The 23,227-nt window shown below is 38.6% G+C and overlaps 1 long non-coding RNA gene across 1 annotated transcript in view; it reads left to right on the plus strand.

The window, feature by feature from the left end:
- The window catches only part of LOC145541416 (uncharacterized), a 38,974-nt gene extending 16,747 nt beyond the window's left edge, over positions 1-22,227 (plus strand). The window contains exons 2-5 of the long non-coding RNA XR_014078994.1: positions 2,791-2,916; positions 18,949-19,085; positions 20,063-20,218; positions 21,680-22,227. This is a non-coding gene — a long non-coding RNA (uncharacterized LOC145541416). The remainder of the gene's footprint in view (positions 1-2,790; positions 2,917-18,948; positions 19,086-20,062; positions 20,219-21,679) is intronic.
- The last annotated feature ends 1,000 nt before the right edge of the window (positions 22,228-23,227 follow it).

Below are 23,227 nucleotides of genomic sequence, written 5' to 3' on the forward strand. Positions count from 1 at the left end.
CTCAACTCAATACTATGTAATGACCTATATGGGAAAAGAGTCAATTAAAAGAGTGGATATACGTGTAATGATTAATTGTACTGTATAGCAGAAAGTAACACACAACATTGTAAATCAACTCTACTCTAATAAAAAAAATAATAATAAAGAAGGTAATGGCATTTAAGCCTTATTTTTAAATATATAAGAACAACAGCTAACTATTCCTAACACTTTCAGGCAATGAATGACACCAATGAAGACACAGTCCTTGTCCCCAAGAAACACAATTAAATTAGCCATTTTTCACTGCTTCCTGGAGAAAAATTAAAAGCCAGTCTATGAACAAGAAAGACTTGTTCAGGTCAGTCAGCTGCATTTCCCTCTCAGCTCCCGCCTCTTCCCAAATCCACCATTCCCAACCCTTGCTACTGTTGCAATGTTGGGTGTTGGGCTAGTCAGCTCGATAGTATAGCATTAGCCTGAGATCCCCTTCTGGATGAATGAATAGGATTTAATGCTGGGAGATCACTGGACTGGCTGGAGATGGTATAGTGTCTGATCATATACAGGCCCATGGGAAAAAAACGGAATTATTTGTCATTGTCTATCAGGGGCTGGCTCTAAATGATTTGGTTTCTGCAAGGTTGGAAGAGGGAAGGAAGCTTTACACAAAAAGGTGCTGGCATCGATAATACCCACCAGACTTGAAAACAGCCCATCTGCAGAGAGAAGGAGACTGAAGCCCAGAGAGCCGACACAGCACACACCATCTTGGTGTCTGTGTGTTGGACATGTGGATGGTGACATTTGAGCCCTACCCTTGTCACATGACTGTGTTGCTTAAGTAAGAGCACCATTTAATTGGACATAAGACAAATAGTTCATAGTTGTGGTTTTAGATATTTAATTGAGATTAAAAAACAAGACCCTTAATAATGACCTTCCAGAATGTCATGGACTCACAAGCAAGAAGTGATCAATTGTCTTCCACCCTCACTCTAGACAGATTGAAAGCTTGAATTATAGCCTGAGAAAGTTCGATTTTCGAAGAGTCAGTCACTTAGCTATGGATTATGTGTGTTTCTCCTTAGTGTTACTACAATGTACTCCTTATTTAGCACTTACATTGCATCAGGTCCTGTGCTAAACATTTCAAATGCTTTTTTTTCTTCACTAAATTTGTACAGTAACTCTGCAGAGTAGGTATTACATACCCCAAAACACAGGTGAAAGAACTGATGTTTAAAGATTTTAATTCTTGAACTTTCCTGGTGGCACAATGGATAAGAATCTGCCTGCCAATGCAGGAGACACGGGTTCAATCCCTGGTCCAGGAAGATTTCACATGCTACAGGGCAACTAAGCCCACGTGCCGCAACCATGAGACTGTGCTCTAGAGCTCACGAGCTGCAACTACTGAGCCTTCGTGCTGCAACTACTGAAGCCCACCCGTCCACAACAAGAGAAGCCATTGCAATAAGAAGTCCATGCACCACAACAAACAGCAGCCACCCCCCTCAACTGCAACTAGAGAAAGCCTGAGCAAAGCAACGAAGACCCAGCACAGCCAAAAATAAATAAGTAAATAAAAGAATTTTAAATGGCTACTGGCAAAATGCAGCCTAAAAATTTTTTTTGAATTCTATTTCAAGTTTACAAGTATCAAGTTTGCCTGATTTCAAAGCCTAACCCTTAACTGCTACTTTCCAACCACTTAGGATGATTTTGGCTGCAAGGAACAGGAAAATCCCAGCTCAATATGCCTAAAGGAAAGTGTTATAACTAACATAACCAGAGTCCAGAGGGAATGTGGCTTCAGGGCAGCATGTCGGGGCCCAGGATCCTCTTCAGAGAGGCTCGCTTGATTCTGCCCCCACTCCCACACCACCCCCTCCCCTCTGTTTTAGCTTCATTCTCAGGCTGAGACCAAGAGGGCCCATCAGTTCCAGGAATCATATCCTGGCTAAACAACATCCAGTGGAAGAAAGGAACCACGCATTTTTTGTCTCTCTTTTAAGAATAAGGAGAAGACCTTTCCTGGAAAGCCCCCAACCCTCTGAAGACTTTCTCCTGCATCTGTTTTTCCAGAAATAGATCATATACATTCTTAATTACTGACAAGAGGAATGGGGTTACTATGACGGGCTTAGATTAATCATCTAAGGAGAAACAGATTCTGATGACTTGGGAACTTGGACCACTGTACTCCAACTGTTATCAATTAATTGTAATGCTTAGAACCACCTGTTAGGTTTACCACTAGCAATGTCAAAGACTTTGGATAGTAACATTACCTTGAATTTTATCTTATTTTCTACCTCAGTTTTTTCCTATTCTTATTTTCAAATATATTGAAATATGGGTTTAGTTGTAAGTGACCTTTTTAGAATGAGGTGGAGTAAAAATAATAATGATTAAATATAATTAAGTAACTATTTATACACTTAAATTTTAAAATAGTGCTGATTTTATTTGTAACCTTGCTTTATTATAAATAAAATAAAACCTTGCTAATAAAACCTTGTTTTATTATCTGTGGACCTCTTGTGAAGAAACTGTGCTAGTACAAATTATGTGCATATTTATGACATTTTGGGTTATTCTGCAAGACCAGGTTATATTTTTAAGAGGAACTCCTTGACAGTAAACATTGTTAAGCCTAGGATTGATGAGATTACTGGATTTCCTCTAGAGGTCTTTGCATATAAAAATTAAAAATAACTACCCATGTGATTGAAGCAGTTTTGCTGGATGAAGAGGATTTGATCAGTCAATTGTTTATTCAAAACCCATCTCTTATTTTTCTAGACACTAAGCAGAATGGAAAAGTATGAGATTCAGATTCTTCCCCAAAGGAGTTTACCAACTAGATGGTGAGGCAATTCCTCCTACACAAAACAATCAGATAAAAGTCACAGACACTGCATGGTTCAGGTAATTCTGGGTTAAACTCTATTTTCCTATCTGTAGTGAAAGAAGGTTGGGCTGTCCACAAAATTTCTTGATTCTGACAGTGCTTTAAACTTCTGTAATCCTGTGATGCTTCTAATGCTATGAATCTGTCTCTATTTCCTCATCTCCATATTGAGACTTAATAAAGGTAAAGATAGGCCTAAAACAACACTAAGGCTAGAATCAAGGCAAACCCTGATACAGCAGGACACTCAGTTAATGGGTTTTGTGGGCCCCTTTGTTAGGGGGAAACAAAATAACAGCAAAAGAATCTTATGTCAGGTTGCGGTTTATACAAAACAGAAGAGAACTTCTGAGATAAATCATGAGGTCTTCTCCTAAGTCCTTAGTATCTACAACTAACAGATGAGAACCCAGGATGGTCACTGAGATATCATGATTTAGCAAAGAAAGATTTAAGTATATTCATTGTGCCATTCTTATGAAAGAAAGCACTTAGCACATAGTAGGTGATTAATAAATATTTATTGATATAATTAAATAAATTGAGTGATTGAATAAATGAATAAATTTTATCAAATGTTTCAGAATGATAAAGATGTGATACATATATACAATGGAATATTACTCAGCCATAAAAAAGAACAAAACAACGTCATTTGAAGGAAATAGATAGACCTGGAGACTATCATATTGAGTGAAGTAAGACAGAGAAAGACAAATATCATATGATATCACTTATATGTGGAATCTAAAATATAGTACGAATGAGCTTATTTACAAAACATAAATGGACTCATGGACATAGAAAACCAATTTATGGTTACAAAAGGGGAAAGGGGTGATGAAGGGATAAATTAGGGGCTTGGGATTGATAGATACAAACTACTGTATATAAAATAGATAAATAATAGGAACCTACTTACAGCACATGCAATGATATTCAATATTTTATAATAACCTATAATGGAAAAGAATCTGAAAAAGAATAGATATGTGTGTACAACTGAATTACTTTGCTTGTACACCAGAAACTAACACAACATTGTATCAATAAATCAACAATAGTTCAATTATTTTATATTTACTTATTTGGCTGTACTGAGTCTTAGTTGTGGCATATGAACCCTTAGTTGGGGCAAGTAGGATCTAGTTTCCTGACCAAGGATTGAGTCCAGGGCCCCTGCATTGGGAGCACACAGTCTTAGCCATAGGACCACCAGGGAAGTCCCTATAGTTCAGTGTTTTTAAAAAGAGTTTTAGGCTGGGTTTCCTGTTAAGCAGAATCAAGAGACAGAGGGGAAGGCAGGGAAGAGGATGAGAATGACCAGGCAGAGAAATGAGCTCTGATGCAGACTGAATGAAGGCCTCCACCAACCACAGCAGGGCTCTGGAACTGCCGTGGTCTTCCAGAGTCATTCCAAATTGGGTTAAGAAGGCCTAAGCTTTATAACCACTCTGATCAGCTTTGGATGTGGGCCATCCATAGAAGGAAGCCCTGGACAAGGAAGTTCCTTAAAGAGACAATTCCCAAACAGAGCTGACAGTGGAGAACTGTCTTCTGAGAGTCCTACCAATAGGGAGAATACGTCTGCAGCAGATTGAATAGTAGCCCCCAAATGATACGTACACATTCTAGCCTGTGACTGTGACTTTATTTGGAAAAAGCATCATTGCAATTGTAATTAAGTTAAAGATCTCAAGATGAAACTACCCTGGATTACCTAGGTGGTCCCTAAATCCAGTGACAAGTGTCTTTATAAAAGAGGAAGAGGAGAAGACTCAGAGACACGGGGGAAATGTCCATGAGAAGACAGAAATGTAGATTGGAGTTATGCAATCACAAACCAAGAAGTGCCTGGAGCTACCAGAAGCTGGAATAAACAAGAGAGGTTCTACTCTAGAGCCTTTAGAGGGAGCGAGGTCCCACTGACACCTTGATTTCAGACATCTCGCCACCAGAACTGGGAGAAACTAAGTTTTTGTTGTTTCAAATGACACAGTTTGTGGTAATTTTTCTTGCAGCATCCCTAGGAAACTAAGTCCTTCTTCCTGAATGGGGATCTCTGGGTAACTCATCTCAGTGTCTACCAACACAAGGATTGAGAAAGATGGGGTTTCTGGTTAAACCCATGAAAACTTAGAAAACTGTTTTTTAATGTTTCAATTCATTTAAGGTTTTTTGAAGAGGGATTGCTTATGAGAAGCGATACACCGAACAGACATTAGTAATCTTAACAATTACTGTACATGACATAGAATGACTCCAGATTCTGAGGCTGGTGTATGTTCTCAGTATAAAATGACCTAATTACCTGGTACGATCCCTGTAGAATTCCCACAGAGGCAGACTACACTGGTATTCTTTCAGAGACACCTACTTTACTTACTCTGCATTCTTACCTAGAAAGGACATTTTTGCTATAATATATCTTATTTCCAAAAAAGAATTATAATGTTTCTTATTCTAATGTGGTAACTGTACATTTATAGACTTTCTACAAAAATTCTAAATTATATACATTATGTGACTATAATTGCTTATAAACTGTGTGTGCTATAATTTAATTGTATTTTCAATAAAAGATTTGCATTTTTTAAGAGCATTAGGTATTTGGCTACCAAGTCACTAAAAGAAAAGAAATCAAATTAACATGGAAAGTTTAAAAATATTTACATTTTAACTAAAATAAAAGGGGGGGAAACCCAGATTTTTCTTACAGAGAATTAAAGTAATCTTTACAATTCAGAAATAATGTTCCATCAAGAAAACTGCATTTGTGCTATTTGAAAGGCAAGGAGAGGGTATATATCTATGAAATACAAAGCATAGAACTGAAGGTTTATAGAAAAACCTGGAAAATCATCATAGCTTATTTTTGAAAAGGCTCTTGCCCCCATGAAATTCTGATGTGTTCTTTACATAGATAAATTGTTTCCCTTCATTGTTGAGTGTCACAAGGCAGAGAAGTCTAGAATTACCATGTTATGAGTGTGACTGAATTAGTTTCAAAAAATTTCAAAATAGGTAGTTATCAACAGGGGATTGAAATTCTCATTTAACAATCAGTATTATTTTAAATGACTGCAAGATTTTTTTTTCACATCTAGGCAGTACTAATTGGTCACACTGAACACAAAGAAATGTTATACTTGGTAATATTTAACATCAGTTAAAATACCTTGATACTTGGGTTTCAGCCCAATTTCTTTGCTTCTTTTAAGTCAAGGAAACCCTTTAAGGAAGAAAAAAGTGACTATAGCAGGAGGGAGCAAGTAAAGAGAGAAGGAAGACTGAGGAGATGAGAGGAATCAAGAAGCTCAGAGACAAACGGGACAAGCATTCAAGGAAGAGATTTCCAGTCTCAGACACCTCTAGAGAATAGAAAAATGGAGAACACAAACTCATTTTATAAAGCTAGTATATAGCCTTTATACCAAAACCAGGCAAGTACAAAAAGAAAATTTATAGGACATTTTTCTCGTGCACATAGATATACAAACAGGTGGTCCATGTGATCAGATCGGCTAGTTTTCTGTGATTGTGCTTTCAGTCTGTCTGCCCTCTGATGCCTTCTCTCAGCGTCTACCGTCTTACTTGGGTTTCTCTTACCTTGGACGTGGGGTATCTCTTCACGGCTGCTCCAGGAAAGCGAAGCCACTGCTCCTTACCTTGGACAGTGGGTATGTCCTCACGGCCACCACTCCTGACCTTGGACGTGGGATATCTCCTCTCTGCCGCTAGCCACTCCTGCACCACAGGAGAAATTGAAGAAAGTGGGGAAAACCACTAAACCATTCAGGTATTACGTAAATCAAATCCCTAACGATTATACAGTGGAAGTGAGAATTAGATTTAAGGGACTAGATCTGATAGAGTGCCTGATGAACTATGGACAGAGGTTCATGACATTGTACAGGAGACAGGGATTAAGACCATCCCCAGGAAAAAGAAATGCAAAAAAGCAAAATGGTTGTCTGAGGAGGCCTTACAAATAGCTGAGAAAAGAAGAGAAGTGAAAAACAAAGGAGAAAAGGAAAGATATACCCATTTGAAAGCTGAGTTCCAAAGAAAAACAAGGAGAGATAAGAAAGCCTTTTTCAGCGATCAATGCAAAGAAACAGCGGAAAACAATAGAATGGGAAAGACTAGAGATCTCTTCAAGACAATTAGAGATACCAAGGGAACATTTCATGCAAAGATGGGTTCAATAAAGGACAGAAATGGTATGGATCTGACGGAAGCAGAGGATATTCAGAAGAGGTGGCAAGAATACACAGAAGAACTGTACAAAAAAGATCTTCACGACCCAGTTAATCACAATGATGTGATCACTCATCTAGAGCCAGATATCCTGGAATGTGAAGTCAAGTGGGCCTTAGGAAGCATCACTACAAACAAAGCTAGTGGAGGTGATGGAATTCCAGTTGAGCTATTTCAAATCCTGAAAGACGATGCTGTGAAAGTGCTGCCCTCAATATGCCAGCAAATCTGGAAAACTCAGCAGTGGCCACAGGACTGGAAAAGGTCAGTTTTCATTCCAGTCCCTAAGAAAGGCATTGCCAAAGAATGCTCATACTACCGCACAATTGCACTCATCTCACACGCTAGTAAAGTAATGCTCACAATTCTCCAAGCCAGAGTTCAGCAATACGTGAACTGTGAACTTCCAGATGTTCAAGCTGGTTTTAGAAAAGGCAGAGGAACCAGAGATCAAATTGCCAACGTCCACTGGATCATCGAAAAAGCAAGAGAGTTCCAGAAAAACATCTATTTCTGCTTTATTGACTATGCCAAAGCCTTTGACTGTGTGGATCACAATAAACTGTGGAAAATTCTGAAAGAGATGGGAATACCAGACCACCTGACCTGCCTCTTGAAAAATCTGTATGCAGGTCAGGAAGCAACAGTTAGAACTAGACATGGAACAGCAGACTGGTTCCAAATAGGAAAAGGAGTCCATCAAGGCTGTATATTGTCACCCTGCTTATTTAACTTCTATGCGGAGTACATCATGAGAAATGCTGGGCTGGAGGAAGCACAAGCTGGAATCAAGATTGCCAGGAGAAATATCAATAACCTCAGATATGCAGATGACACCACCCTTATGGCAGAAAGTGAAGAGGAACTAAAGAGCCTCTTGATGAAAGTGAAAGAGGAGAGTGAAAAAGTTGGCTTCAAGCTCAATATTCAGAAAACAAAGATCATGGCATTCGGTCCCATCACTTCATGGCAAATAGATGAGGAAACAGTGGAAACAGTGGCAGACTTTATTTTTTGGGTCTCCAAAATGACTGTAGATGGTGATTGCAGCCATGAAATTAAAAGATGCTTGCTCCTTGGACGGAAAGTTATGACCAACCTAGACAGCAAATTAAAAAGCAGAGACATTACTTTGCCAACAAACGTCCATCTAGTCAAGGCTATGGTTTTTCCAGTGGTCATGTATGGATGTGAGAGTTGGACTATAAAGAAAGCTGAGTGCCGAAGAATTGATGCTTTTGAACTGTGGTGTTGGAGAAGACTCTTGAGAGTCCCTTGGACTGCAAGGAGATCCAATCACTCCATCCGAAAGGAGATCAGCCCTGGGTGTTCATTGGAAGGACTGATGTTGAAGCTGAAACTCCAATACTTTGGCCACCTGATGGGAACAGCTGACTCATTTGAAAAGACCCTGATGCTGGGTAAGATTGAGGGCAGGAGGAGAAGGGGACGACAGAGGATGAGATGGTTGGATGGCATCACGGACTCGATGGACATGAGTTTGGGTGGACTCCGGGAGTTAGTGTTTGACAGGGAGGCGTGGCGTGCTGCAGCTCACAGGGTCGCAAAGAGTCGGACACGACTGAGCAACTGAACTGAACTGAACTGAAAATATTGCCAGCCTAAATCCAGCAGTGTATGAAGAAATAATAAACCATGATGAGGTTAGGTTTATTTCAGAAAATAAGAGGTAGTTTAACATAGTTTTATTATCATTATAATATCAACAAAAAAAGAAGAAAAAGCACATAAACATTTCAGTCAATGTAGAAAAAGAATTTGATATGCAGTGAGAAGAATTTTTGATTTTAAACAATGCTTGGCAAATCAGGAGCAGGAAGAAACTTTTACTCTCATGAAAGGTGAACATATTACATAGAGTGAACATTACATATTCACTTTTCCAATTACATAGTGAACATTAAATTTGCATTGTGAAAGTCATTCTCTTTAAAGTCAAGGATAAGACAAGGATGCCCACTATTATCATTACTGCCAGTTCAATATTGTACTGGAGGTACTTGAGGAGAGGGAGGGAGAAAAAGATACTAAATTGTCAACATTTTCAGGGGGACAGCCAAATAAAATGAGACCCTGCCATTATAGAAGAATTGCTTTGCTGCCAATGCTCTAAAGACAATGTCCACAAGTATTTGCTGTTGAATCCCTGGGGTACCCTGCTTCCTACATCTTCTTACTCTGTGGAATGTGCTTCTCTCTAAATAAATCCACTTCTTATCTGTTGCTCCATCTCCACGTTCTTTTACAATGAAGCAAGAACCTTAAATTCACCAGCAACAAGAGCAACAGTACAATCTGTAATCCCAGAGCTCAAACATTACAGTCTAGAATCTACATGAGTATAACACGAAGGCCCTATAGATACTGGCACAAAAGGCCACTCCAGGCAAACACCATTCAACAAACTGACAAACAGACCCAAGAAACCACTCAGGTCAGTGCACTATTTTCCATTTCTGCCTTCAGCGGTTTTTCCAGCATCAACTCAGAGATCTCACTGAACTGCCATCTTGTATGAGAGCAGAGGTTTCTTCTTGGGCTCCCCAGTACCATTCTGGTACATTCTGGTACACTCAATTTTGGTTCCAGGTCAACATTTTCTAACTTGACCTATGCATCCAGTCAGTGATTTATCCTGAGTTGCTGATCATTCACAATCACTCTGTTATCTGCTTTGTATTATAAATCATCACTATGTCTTGTCTTTTGCAAAGAATGTGGCTACATCATTAGATCAATAAATGTTTTTAAATAACATTAAATTAGAATTTTTAAAGAAGCTAATGCATGTCTTGGCTGCAGTTAGAAGTCAGAATTTATCAGTGTCATTGATAAAGTTTCCACCTTTGCACACACTCTCTTCTGTCCATCTCTCCCCACCACCCTCCTGAAGGTTGTTATTAAAACACCTCTCTGATTGCCGGGGGGGAGGGGTGGTTGGTTATAGTTCCCTCATGTATCTCTGCTTTGCAATGGCATTTTAAAACATTCAAAGGACATAGTATTTTCAATCATGGAAAATATAGTTGGGCTGCCCTGGTGGCTCAGATGGTAAAGAATCCTCCTGCAACGCTGGAGACCCGGGTTCAATCCCTGTTCGGAGGATCCCCTGAAGGGGGGCATGGCAACCCACTCCAGTATTCTTGCCTGGAGAATTCCACGGACAGAGGAGCCTGGCAGGCTACAGTCCATGGGGCCGCAAAGAGTTGGACACGACTAAGCGACTAAGCACAGCACACAAAATATAATTAGTAATGGCAATTTAAAACAGTAGCAGCAAATCTAAAATTCTCAAATTATACATACAAGGTTAGACAGCTTTGAAGAGCCAAAAATGACTCAGATTGGTCACCTTGGTCTCATGGTGAACTTTAAATTTAACAACGGAAACTCAACAGAGATTTGATACCAAGGATAAAACATATCTAAGGGGCAGATGATGAAATTATTACATCCCCCTTAAAAATAAACCTAAAGCCACCATAAACCTTGAATTTTTGTAGTTTTGAAACCAAGTTGCCTTTATCATCTCTGTTCACATTTTGAAGAATAGCAGTTGTACATTTTGTGAGAAAATGCGCATTTGACAGTCACTTACTCTTGTACTCCCCCAGCATAAAGTCAGAAATATTTATTTCAGAAAGGTTAATTTCAAGTCAAGCTTCACTTTTTGTTTTAAAATAGGTCTTAAGAGAGACTATTTAAGCATAGCCTTAATTTAATTGGTTTAGCACCAAGGAAACTCATTTAAAAATAAGGACATTTATAACAAAGAGAAACTACCATGGCAAAGAAATTATTACATTCTCTGCTTCCTTCAGATTTTTAATTCATTGTTTTACAAGCCCACCTCAACTTAATCGCTTTTTTTTTTCTTTTCTACCCCATAAACTTATGAAATGGTCTCAGCCCAGGAAAACTGCTGCCATTTGCTGGAACTGGCAAATAGGTCATCCTAGTCAGTAATAGCAACCAAGAGCAGGTATCAAAAGATGCAATTTCAAAAACATAGCTTTTAAAAGAACATACATAATGTTTTTCTCCTTGCTGAGAGAGCCAGTAAGTGTTAGAAGCAACATTTAAATTGAGATTTTCTGTGGACATCATCCCTATTCTTCATCCCACAAAATTTTGGAAGACAGAGTTAAGTCCCAGGTCATTGGAGCAGGATTAATCTTGAAAAAAAAGAATGATATATCTCTGACATTGCTTTTTAAGGGCTAAGTTCTGAAAGATATTATTGCTTCTCTAGGAAATCAGCCTTCAGGCTCTTGGTTTCAGATTTTATTTCATTCCTCATGTCACTTTCCATATGATATGTGGATGAATTAAAATCAAAATCGTTCAGTCTGGAAAAGATCTAACCTGAGATCTGAGGAAAAGAGGCTGGAGATGAAGAGCAACCTCAAAAGTTCATGAAGAGACTATGTCAGCTTAGGAAGAAAGTACCAAAAGCCATACTCCAATAAAAGTCTGGAAAAATGTAGATATCAAGCAACAGATATGTGTTTCCAATCACAGGGGGAAGCTTGCAAAATTTTGCTGGATGGCATTGGAAGTGTGAGAACTCCAGAAATTCTTGGCACAAATGACTTCATACAAACCACGACCCTAAGAGATGTGACCAGATTCTACCACAGCTGCTAGCAGCCTAAGACCCAGGCAGGCTTAGTGGTAATTCAGAATCCAAGACCAGACAAACCAAAACCCAAAACAAACAAATGAACCCCAGAATGTTTAATGTAAATGTTACAGGAACTCACAGCTGAAATCAATTTCAAAGCTTTCCTTTTTGAGTGTCAAAGAAAAGGCTGGTAAATGTACCATGAGACGTGAGAAAGAGGGCTAAAGAACATTTTTGGGAAAACCACTGAAGTTCCTCAAAAATAACAGTCATCAATTATATTCAAATAGTTATGATGTTGGCTAGAATGAAAAGAATATTTGTTATCACGATGTTAAAATTTATTTTAATAATATTAGCTTCCAAGTTTGGAAACAAATCAAGATAAAACCATCTAAAGGATTATAATATTTTTAAAATACTTTTTCCAGTGTTACTTTTACTAGGAAACTTGCCTCAACACCTAAAAGTTAATGTGAAGAAGATTTAGAACGACCTATGATGAAATGATCTGGAATTCAATGTAAAGGAATGAATTCGTTTGAGGTGGGGGTTGGTGGGATGAGAAAGTCATGTTTGAAAACCATGTGGTTTAGAAGGCTATCCTTGGGTGTATCTGTTGGTCCATATCCAAACCAGAAATCAATAGTCACATGAGAGGGAATATAAAATGTCTTATATCCTGGCTCTCAAATGTTTAAGAAGCTCTGCTATGGAAGGTCTGCTGCTTGAACAAAAAATATAGAATCTGCGCCCAGAAATACGAGTGCCTTGAAGAATTAACGGAAAGGAAGAGGAAAGAGAAACACCAACTTAGCCATTCAATTGGCTAAGCAGACATGGGGCTAAATGTTTGCACCTAGGTATGAATAAACAAATGTGCTGAAATCACTCCTCTGTAAAGTTGAAGGTTTTGTCCTGAGACAGAAATTTACTAAATTATAAGAAAGGGGGTCTTAGTATTAGAAATATATTATCTAGGAATTTATTAATGTTAAAATACCTGTTTTATTTCTATAGCTATCCCAGAGGTCTATATCTTGGTGTCTTATTTTGAGAAATTGGGACTAATCGGAGAAGAAAAATGGAAGTGGTTTGAAAAATAGAATTCTTTAATCTGGCTACTTCTACATATAAGCTATCCCCTGGAAGTGGTACAGATATACAATTTAACTCCTGGTTTCCTTACTTTAGGCTTTTACATTTTAAAATGATATATTTAGTGTTTTGTGCTTAGGCAAAGAAATTTAGATTTTCTTAAAACAAATCAAAAGCCAACCATTGTCTGGGTAAGGAAAATGTTTAAATGGTAAAATGAAAGTGATCAGCTAAACCAAGGCTGAAAAAAGTGAAAGTGGAAGTCGCTTAGTCGTGTCCAACTCTTTGAGACCCTATAGACTGTAGTCTGCCAGGCTCCTCTGTCCATGGAACTCTCCAGGCCAGAATACTGGAGTGGGTAGCCATTCCCTTCTCCAGGCGATCTTCCCAACCCAGGGGTTGAACTCAGGTCTCCTGCATTGCAGGCGGATTCTTTACCATCTGAGCAACCAGGGAAACCAAAACCAAGACTATGATTTATTGAATAGATATTTAATGAGCTTCTGTCATTTAAATGGCACTATGATGATTGGCCAAACAACCTGAATAAGAAAATGTGAAAGTGCTTATAATGTCAGTGAGGACTCTCAGGGTTAAAGGGGATAAACACAGCATTCAAACCAGCTTTTTTTTTTTTTTTGTAACAAAAAATGATAAAGGGAATTTACTGGCTCAGTTCAGTTCAGTCGCTCAGTCATGTCTGACTCTTTGCGACCCCATGAACCACAGCACGCCAGGTCTCCCGGTCCATCACCAGTTCTCGGAGATTACTCAAACTCATGTCCACTGAGTTGGTGACGTCATCCAACCATCTCATCCTCTGTCGTCCCCTTCTCCTCCTGCCCCTAATCCTTCCCAGCATCAGTGTTTTTTTACAATGAGTCAACTCGTCACATCAGGTGGCCAAAGTATTGGAGTTTCAGCTTCAACATCAGTCCTTCCAATGAATACCTAGGGCTGATCTCCTTTAGGATGGACTGGTTGGATCTCCTTGCAGTCCAAGGGACTCTCAAGAGTCTTCTCCAACACCACAGTTCAAAAGCATCAATTCTTCGGCACTCAGCTTTCTTTATAGTCCAACTCTCACATCCATACATGACTACTGGAAAAACCATAGCCTTGACTACACAGACCTTTGTTGGCAAAGTAATGTCTCTGCTTTTTAATATGCTGTCTAGGTTGGTCATAACTTTCTGTCCAAGGAGTAAGCATCTTTTAATTTCATGGCTGCAATCACCATCTACAGTCATTTTGGAGACCCAAAAAATTAAAAGTCTGCCACTGTTTCCACTGTTTCCTCATCTATTTGCCATGAAGTGATGGGACCAGATGCCATGATCTTTGTTTTCTGAATATTGAGCTTTAAGCCAACTTTTTCACTCTCCTCTTTCACTTTCATCAAGAGGCTCCTTAGTTCCTCTTCACTTTCTGCCATAAGGGTGGTGTCATCTGCATATCTGAGGTTATTGATATTTCTCCTGGCAATCTTGATTCCAGCTTGTGCTTCCTCCAGCACAGCATTTCTCATGATTTACTCTGCATAGAAGTTAAATAAGCAGGGTGACAATATACAGCCTTGACGTACTCCTTTTCCTATTTGGAACCAGTCTGCTGTTCCATGTCCAGTTCTAACTGTTGCTTCCTGACCTGCATACAGATTTTTCAAGAGACAGGACAGGTGGTCTTGTATTCCCATCTCTTTCAGAATTTTCCACAGTTTGTTGTGATCCACACAGTCAAAGGCTTTGGCATAGTCAATAAAGCAGAAATAGATGTTTTTCTGGAACTCTCTTGCTTTTTCGATGATCCAGCGGATATTGGCAATTTGATCTCTGGTTCCTCTGCCTTTTCTAAAACCAGCTTGAACATCTGGAATTTCACGGTTCATGTATTGCTGAAGCCTGGCTTGGAGAATTATGAGCATTACTTTACTAGCGTGTGAGATGAGTGCAATTGTGCGGTAGTATGAGCATTCTTTGGCATTGCCTTTCTTTGGGATTGGAATGAAAACTGACCTTTTCCAGTCCTGTGGCCACTGCTGAGTTTTCCAGATTTGCTGGCGTATTGAGGGCAGCACTTTCACAGCATCGTCTTTCAGGATTTGAAATAGCTCAACTGGAATTCCATCACCTCCACTCGCTTTGTTTTTAGTGATGCTTCCTAAGGCCCACTTGACTTCACATTCCAGGATGTCTGGCTCTAGGTGAGTGATCACACCATCGTGATTATCTGGGTCATGAATATCTTTTTTGTACAGTTCTTCTGTGTACTCTTGCCACCTCTTCTTAATATCCTCTGCTTCTGTCAGGTCCATACCATTTCTGTCCTTTATTGAGCCCATCTTTGCATGAAATGTTCCCTTGGTATCTCTAATTGTCTTGAAGAGATCTCTAGTCTTTCCTATTCTATTGTTTTCCTCTGTTTCTTTGCACTGATCATTGAGGAAGGCTCTCTTATCTCTCCTTGCTGTTCTTTGGAACTCTGCATTCAAATGGGTATATCTTTCCTTTACTCCTTTGTCTTTGGCTTGTCTTCTTTTCTCTGCTATTTGTAAGGTCTCCTCAGACAACCATTTTGCTTTTTTGCATTTCTTTTTCCTGGGGATGGTCTTAATCCCTGTCTCCTGTACAATGTCATGAACCTCTGTCCATAGTTGATCAGGCACTCTGTCTATCAGTCTAGTCCCTTAAATCTATTTGTCACTTCCACTGTATAATCATAAGGGATTTGGTTTAGGTCATACCTGAATGGTCTAGTGGTTTTCCCTACTTTCTTCAATTTAAGTCTGAATTTGGCAATAAGGAGTTCACAATCTGAGCCACAGTCCGCTCCCGGTCTTATTTTTGCTAACTGTATAGAACTTCTCCATCTTTGGCTGCAAAGAATATAATCAATCTGATTTCAGTGTTGATCATGGGATGTCCATGTATAGAGTCTTCTCTTGTGTTGTGGGAAGAGGGTGTTTGCTATGACTGGTGCATTCTCTTGGCAGAACTCTATTAGCCTTTGCCCTGCTTCATTCTGTACTCCAAGGCCAAATTTGTCTATTACTCCAGTTGTTTCTTAACTTCCTACTTTTGCATTCCAGTCCCCTATAATGAAAAGGACATCTTTTTGGGGTGTTAATTCTAGAAGGTCTTGTAGGTCTTCATAGAACCGTTCAACTTCAGCTTCTTCAGCATTACTGGATGGAGCATAGACTTGGATTACTGCGATATTGAATGGTTTGCCTTGGAAGCAAACTGAGAGTATTCTTTTTATTTGAGATTGCACCCAAGTACTGCATTTCAGACTCTTTTGTTGACTATGAGGGCTACTCCTTTCTTCTAAGGGACTGTTGCCCACATTAGTAGATATAATGGTCATCTGAGTTAAATTCACCCATTCCAGTCCATTTCAGTTCACTGATTCCTAAAATGTCGACATTCACTCTTGCCATCTCCTGTTTGACCACTTCCAATTTGCCTTGATTCATGGACCTAACATTCCAGGTTCCTATGCAATATTGCTCTTTACAGCATTGGACATTGCTTCCATCACCAGTCACATCCACAACTGTGTGTTGTTTTTGCTTTGACTCTGTCTCTTCATTCTTTTTGGAGTTATTTCTCCTCTGATCTCTAGTAGCATTTTGGGCACCTACCGACCTGGGGAGTTCATCTTTCAGTGTCCTATCTTTTTGCCTTTTCATACTGTTCATGGGGTTCTCAAGGCAGGAATACTGAAGTGGTTTGCCATTCCCTTCTCTTTACTGGCTACTATTACTGAAATTTCAAGCACTGCTTCAGGCACTGTTAGAGCCTCAGTGTCTTATCTCTCTCTTTATCTCTTGACTCTGCCCTAAAGGAGTTAGAAGAGCTGGAAAGGAAATTCACAATTTAAAGACTTTAAGGTCATGTTTACAATTACCATTAAAGAAAATACTCTTGAAACTCATATGTCTTGGTTCCGATTTCTTTTTCCTTTAAAATGAATTATTTGAACTTTCATCTCAAAGTTTCTTTCAGCTTCAACATTTACATTTAGCAAATAAAAATAAATACATTTTAATTTCAGAAAAACAATAAGTGATTTTTTAGTCTAGGTATGAACTGAATATTGTGTAGGACATACTTATACTGAAAAGATTTCACTGTTTATTTGAATTCAGATTTAACTGGGCTTCCTGCCTTTTACCTGGCCACTCTAATCCTGGACTTTAATTTCCATCCATTCACCCTTTCATTCATTCTCTTATTTATCCACTCCTCCTTCCATCCATCTATCCACACACCCACTCACCCATCCACAGGTTTATTCAAACAGACAGTAGATGAGTACCTGTTATATGGCCAGATAGGTGCTAGAAATATGGTGAAGAACAAAAAACAGACAAGATTTCTGCTCTTATGGAACTTTCAACCCCTTACCTGGGAAGAGTGACAATAATCGTATAACTGACATAGATGACATATACATGATAATATATGACAATAGTATATAATTGCTAGCTAACTTAAGTGTGCTGAAGGAGAAAGGAGAGCATGTTACAAAGGATCAGAGGTCAGAGAAAGCTTCCCTAAGGAAGCAGTGTTGGAAATGACAGCTGAAGGCTGGGAGAAGAAAGAGCATTCAAGTTGAGAGACTAGCCTGTGTTTCTTGCCTATGTTGAGATTAGTGCCTGCAGAGTTGGACTGAAAGATTGCTTGGCTGTTCCTGGGCAGAGGTGGAGGAAAACATGAGTAGGGGCACCCTCTTACCTCCTCAGTCATTCAGTTACACCCCTAGCCTTGCTTTCCATGAATACTAAGTACCACTGTTACCCTAGGTAACTTTTCCTCGAATGTCATTATAAGGAAGCGTGGGCTTTAGAAGATACAATTTATGGTGCCAATCCTGAAAACACATTACTGGTCCTATTTCACTTCTGCTTACTAATGATGAGTAACGACACATGGAATTATTTTCTGAGTCAGGAGACCTGGATTCTGGCATTAGTTTGCTGCTGGCCAGGTGGTGAGGGGGGGCATGCCACTGAATCTCCCTGTGCCTTAACTTCCTCAGTTATCACATGGGATTCACATTATGAATTCAGCCTCACTGCATTGTTGTGAAGGTTAAAAGAATACAAAAATTTACGTTTGAAAAATGAGTTTTATTGTTATTATATTGCTAGTCATACTGAATCAGTTACTACTGTTTTTGGTGTGGAATAACTTCTATACAATTTTCAACAAAATATGTCTCCTGATGTCTTACTGGGTATAGTGAGACTTGGGCAGATATAAATGTGAATAAGTGCCTTTACAGGTTTTTCATCAGTTTAAGAAGAATACTAGTATAGTACTTGCTAGGTTTCCACCAATGCGGGGTTGAGAGGGTTAATGTGCTTAGAGCTTTTTGAAAGTAGGTTGCTTCCTGAACACAAATATAAATCTCACTTGTTATTATTACTATCATTATAGCTGATGTTTCTTTTTTAACACATTAACTTTCCTCCACTGAGCAAACTGCTCAATTGTTGGGAAGATTCATGTCGTCATTTGTCTCTTCTTGATGTGTCTCGCTGCTGTTGAGCTAAACAGTTCTTTAGCTCCCAGGGTGCTTATTTAATAAATGATGCTGTGAAGTTCCCAAAGAAAGACTTTCAATTTTCCTCTTGTGTGATGGCTGTGATCAAGTTCCAACACCCTGTGGTCTCGTTCAATGAGAATGTACACTTGGAACTCATTCACTAACTTGCTTGTTGTATTTAATCTGTTAAGTTCTATAAACTGTAGAAGTACCTAATGCTTTTCTTCTTCTGACAATTTTCTCCTTTACTTTCCCTCAAACTTGGGGAAAAAAAGTTAATTGCTATATATTTTTGAGATAATTTTCTCTGACTTCTATAAGATACTGTGAAGAAGGTTATCTGTATTTTATGTATCTCTTAAAATGCACAAACACACACACACACTACATCCTAGCTAGAAGTTGAGTGGAAATAATAGTTGGTGCACTGAAGTTGTAGAATCATGGAGTTATCAGAGATTTTGAGATCAAGTTTAACTTATTCATTTCCCAGGTGAGGAAACTGAGGCCAGAGTTTATATGTGGAGCCAAGATCACATGACAAAGGCAGTGCTAAAATGTGACCTGACAACCAAATCCAGCCACACCCATTCGTTGTATTGTCTGTGGCTGCATTTGCACTACAATGAGGTGAGTAGTTTCCTTTTCCTTGTTTTGTTTCTAATTTTACTTAATTATCAATTATTTTTTAATGAGGTATAATTGACATATGACATTATATTTGTTTCAGATGTACAACATAATGATTCGATATTTGTGTATATTCCAGAGTTGAGCACTTTTAACAGAGACTGTATGACTCTCAAAACAAAATATTTACTGCCTGGCTGGCCCTCACATAATAGATCACCCATCTCTCTCTAGACTTTTGGAGTCTTCTGCTTCCAGCTGGTAGGAGAGCAGACATGAAGTATATATGAAGTGGGGGCTGGAGAGGCGTGGGGGTAGCCAGGCCTGGAGGGTATACATTGTTTCTGCCCACTTTTCATTGGTGAGCATTCATCATATGGTCCCACTTAGATGCAAGAAGTGTCGGGAAATGTAGTGCTGAGCAGCTGATCCTCAAAGCAAACGCTACTTTATGAAAACGGGACCATGACTTTTAACGGATAGTTAGTTGTCTGTGCCACACTTTAGCAGAAACTGTTGGTTTCCTACAGTGTAGTAGATAGTTTGTGGATATCTGCTCAATATATCGCCCCCATCCCTGAGACCTATAGCCTTCCAAAGAGTGGGCCTCTTTAGGCATGTCTTTACTATCTGACTCCATTGCTTGTTATACATAATTACTGAAGTAGAGGATGACATTTGGTCCAAAATATGATTCCAGAAATTTTGAGCAGATACTAAGAGATGATCATCAGTCTCTGGTTTTTTGTTTGTTTGTTTTAATATTCTTCACTTACTAAACATTTTAACTGGAATGATATATACAGACTCTCAGTAAAGGCCATGTTTTGCTTTAGATCTATTCCAAATCCAAATGTTACATATTCCTGAACCTTTAAAAATAATACACATGGCTTATTTGGCTAAGATAGTTGTTGTTGTTTAGTCACTAAGTTGTGTCTGACTCTTTTGCAACCCCATGGATTGTATCCCGCCAGGCCCTTCTGTCCATGGAATTTCCCAGGCAAGAATACTGGAGTGGGTTGCCATTTCCTTCTCCAGGGAATCTTCTGACCCAGGGATCAAACCCACATCTTCTGCATTGGCTGGGAGATTCTCTACGAGGGAAGCTACCAGGGAAGCCCAAGATACAAGTAAAGCATCATAATTATAATTAGTAATATAAAATTTACAAGAAAGGCAAAAGATTACTGTCTTTCAGTATTCTTCAACACCACAAAGTGTTTCAATTGGACACAGAAGCTGTGGGACAGCCACCTGTAGTCCTCACAGAAAAGCAGAGAAAGCCACACGGCAGAATGAGTAAAGGATGAAGCAGAGACACACGAAGCAGACAAGAGGCCACGGGACTCTGTGAAGAACACAGCTTCTTTAGTTCCTGGTTCTTTTTGGGTTCCTGGTTCTTCTTTTGCGTGAGGCCCATGTGTCCTTCCTAACTTTGAGACTTTTGAGATACCCATGGTAGTGGACATATATGGTTTTATCTACCCTGAACCTTTTCCTTTATATAGGGGAACAACTCTTCCTCCATGCCATACTGTGACCCAACATGTGATCACAAGACCTTGCTTTTTTATCCTCGGTGATGAACACACATACATACATATATATACACATATATAGCTGACTGTTGAACAACACAGGTTTGAAATGTGCGAGTCTACCTATAGGTGGAGTTTTTACAGTCAATATACAATTAGTCTTCTGTATCCATGGATTCCATGTCCATGGATTCAATCAACTTCTGATCATATATTAAAGGGACTTGAACCTCCATAAAAGGTGGGAAGCTGTCTTCAAACCAATGCCCCATGGAAACAGAGGGACAACTGTGTGTGTGTATGTGTATGTATACATACATAAAGTGGAATAATTATTATTCACCCTTAAAAAGAAGGAGATTCTGTCATATGCTACAGATGAGGAACTTGGAGGGCATCATGCTAAATGAAATAAGCCAGTCACGAAAAGACAAATCATGTATGATTACAGTTATATGAGGCACCTAGGGTAGTCAAAATCACAGAGACAGAAAGTAGAACAGTGGTTCCGGGGGCTGAGGTCTTGTTAAGACCAGGCAGATCCACGGAGACAAAGAGTACGTTAGTGCTTGCCATAGCTGGAGGGAGTGAAGAATGAAGAGTGACTGCTGATAGGGACAGGTCTTCCTTTTGGAGTAATTAAAATGTTATGGAATCAGATAATGGTGATGGTTATACATCTTTATGCACATAATAAAAAACTGCTGGGTTTTTAATTATTTTTTATTATTTTATTTCTATTATTTTAAGGAATTGTATACTTTAAAAGCATGAGTTTTATGGTATGTAAATTCCATCTCAGTGAAGATGTTATTTTTTTGAAAACACTGCAAAGGATTGCAGAGCATATCAGTTGCCGTCTGTCCCCTGCCCAAGTCAATTATACTCCCTGTAGTTACAGACCTACAAGGTGCATTTTCATGGCCCCCACGTATAAAGCTCTATCACAAGTGTATTTTTGGTGTTGATCATGATAATAGTTACCTAAAACGCATTAATTGCAGGCCCAGAGTAATGGACTAAATAATTTCCCCCAATGCTTACTTTTTCCAGGATTTAGCAAATATATGGTCCTTTCTCACTGAAGGTATATGAGTTCTGATGCTCCTGTTTCTCTACTGCAACCATCTTGAGTCTCAAAAAACAAAGGATATATCAGCAGAGAGTATGAAATGATTTCAGATCTACCTTGTGACTGTAACAAACATAAAAAGAAGTTTGAAACATCTTGGCATTTTCGACTGCTGACCAGAACCATACTTATGCAAACTGTCACTGTGTTGTTACTGCCATCATCCTCACTTTGGGCAAATCAAATGCAAAAAAGGAAGAATGGGACAAGTCCTGTCGAAATAAAATGGGAATGCTTGTGACTCAAGGTACATGGTAATTTTTTTAAGTTCCAAATTTATCAGTTTAAGTGGAAGATAAACCAAAATCTAATTTGAAAAATTGTCCCAGAGAGATGGAAGGGATGAAAGGAGAGAATCGTAATAGAAGACAGACATTTCTAAAGTTACTTAGATATTTGACTTTGGAATCATGTAAATGTTTTACATGATTAAAATAACTGTGAAAATAAATGAAATTAATAAACCCAATTGTGGATTGAGTGGGTGACTTAACTACACAGAGAACTATTTAAAAGTATTTTAAAAATAATAATTTGATTGAAATGTATCCTAATACAAAAGAACTGCAAACTTGAATTTTTCCAGCAGTCATATTGCTAATAATAATATTGATATAGCTATTCTAAGCTATTATATATGTAATAAGATAAAACAAATAAGTAATTGTGTTCTTTAGAAGCCAAGATTTTCAACATAAAAGAATTATAAAATATGAGAAGTTAAGTAAAACATATGCAAACCTAAATTTGAATTAGAAGTATAAATGCATGATGCATTTTCTATTAAAAAATATTTCCTAGTTCCATCTACTGGAAAGGCCTAGGAATAATGATGAACCCAGTTTCACTGATCTATTCTGGCACCCAGACTGCAGTCTCTAAATACAACTTCCAACCAAAAGCAACTAAGTTCTCTTGGGGAAACAGCTAATTAATTGGGGCAGGAAATGATTATGACAAGCTTGGAATACCTTGTTAGAAAATCAGGACACTATGAAAAACTACTGGTGTCATGACAAAAGGATTCAAAAGCCAATATGAAGAGACTCCCCTAGGCTACAATAGGGACAATTCAAGCATCAAGATGAATAACTGCAATGAAATGAAGTACACTAAAACCAATAAGTTTCATCTTTGGTGAATTCTGGGAACCTAGTCATTTTTCTGAAAAAAAAAAAAGAATCAAGATTTTATTCTGACTTCCCTGTATTAATTATACCTCAGGACAATCAAATTGTTGATGAGAGAAACCTTTACTTGATAGATTTAGGCTAGTAAATGAAGAAGGAATGATAGAAATAGAATATGATCATTTTATCACCCTCTAATGAATTTGTGGATATAGGTTACCATCTCAATGGGCTGCTGACATTACAGAAACAACCAGACATTTTTCGCCCCCTAGTGGAAGCTCACCATTATGACGTATACTTGATAAACAAGCAAACCCAAATCCAATACAGTAGCAA

The sequence above is a fragment of the Giraffa tippelskirchi genome, chromosome 3, assembly GCF_054371585.1.
Source record: "Giraffa tippelskirchi isolate mGirTip1 chromosome 3, T2T-mGirTip1v1.2.pri, whole genome shotgun sequence".
NCBI lineage: Eukaryota > Metazoa > Chordata > Mammalia > Artiodactyla > Giraffidae > Giraffa > Giraffa tippelskirchi.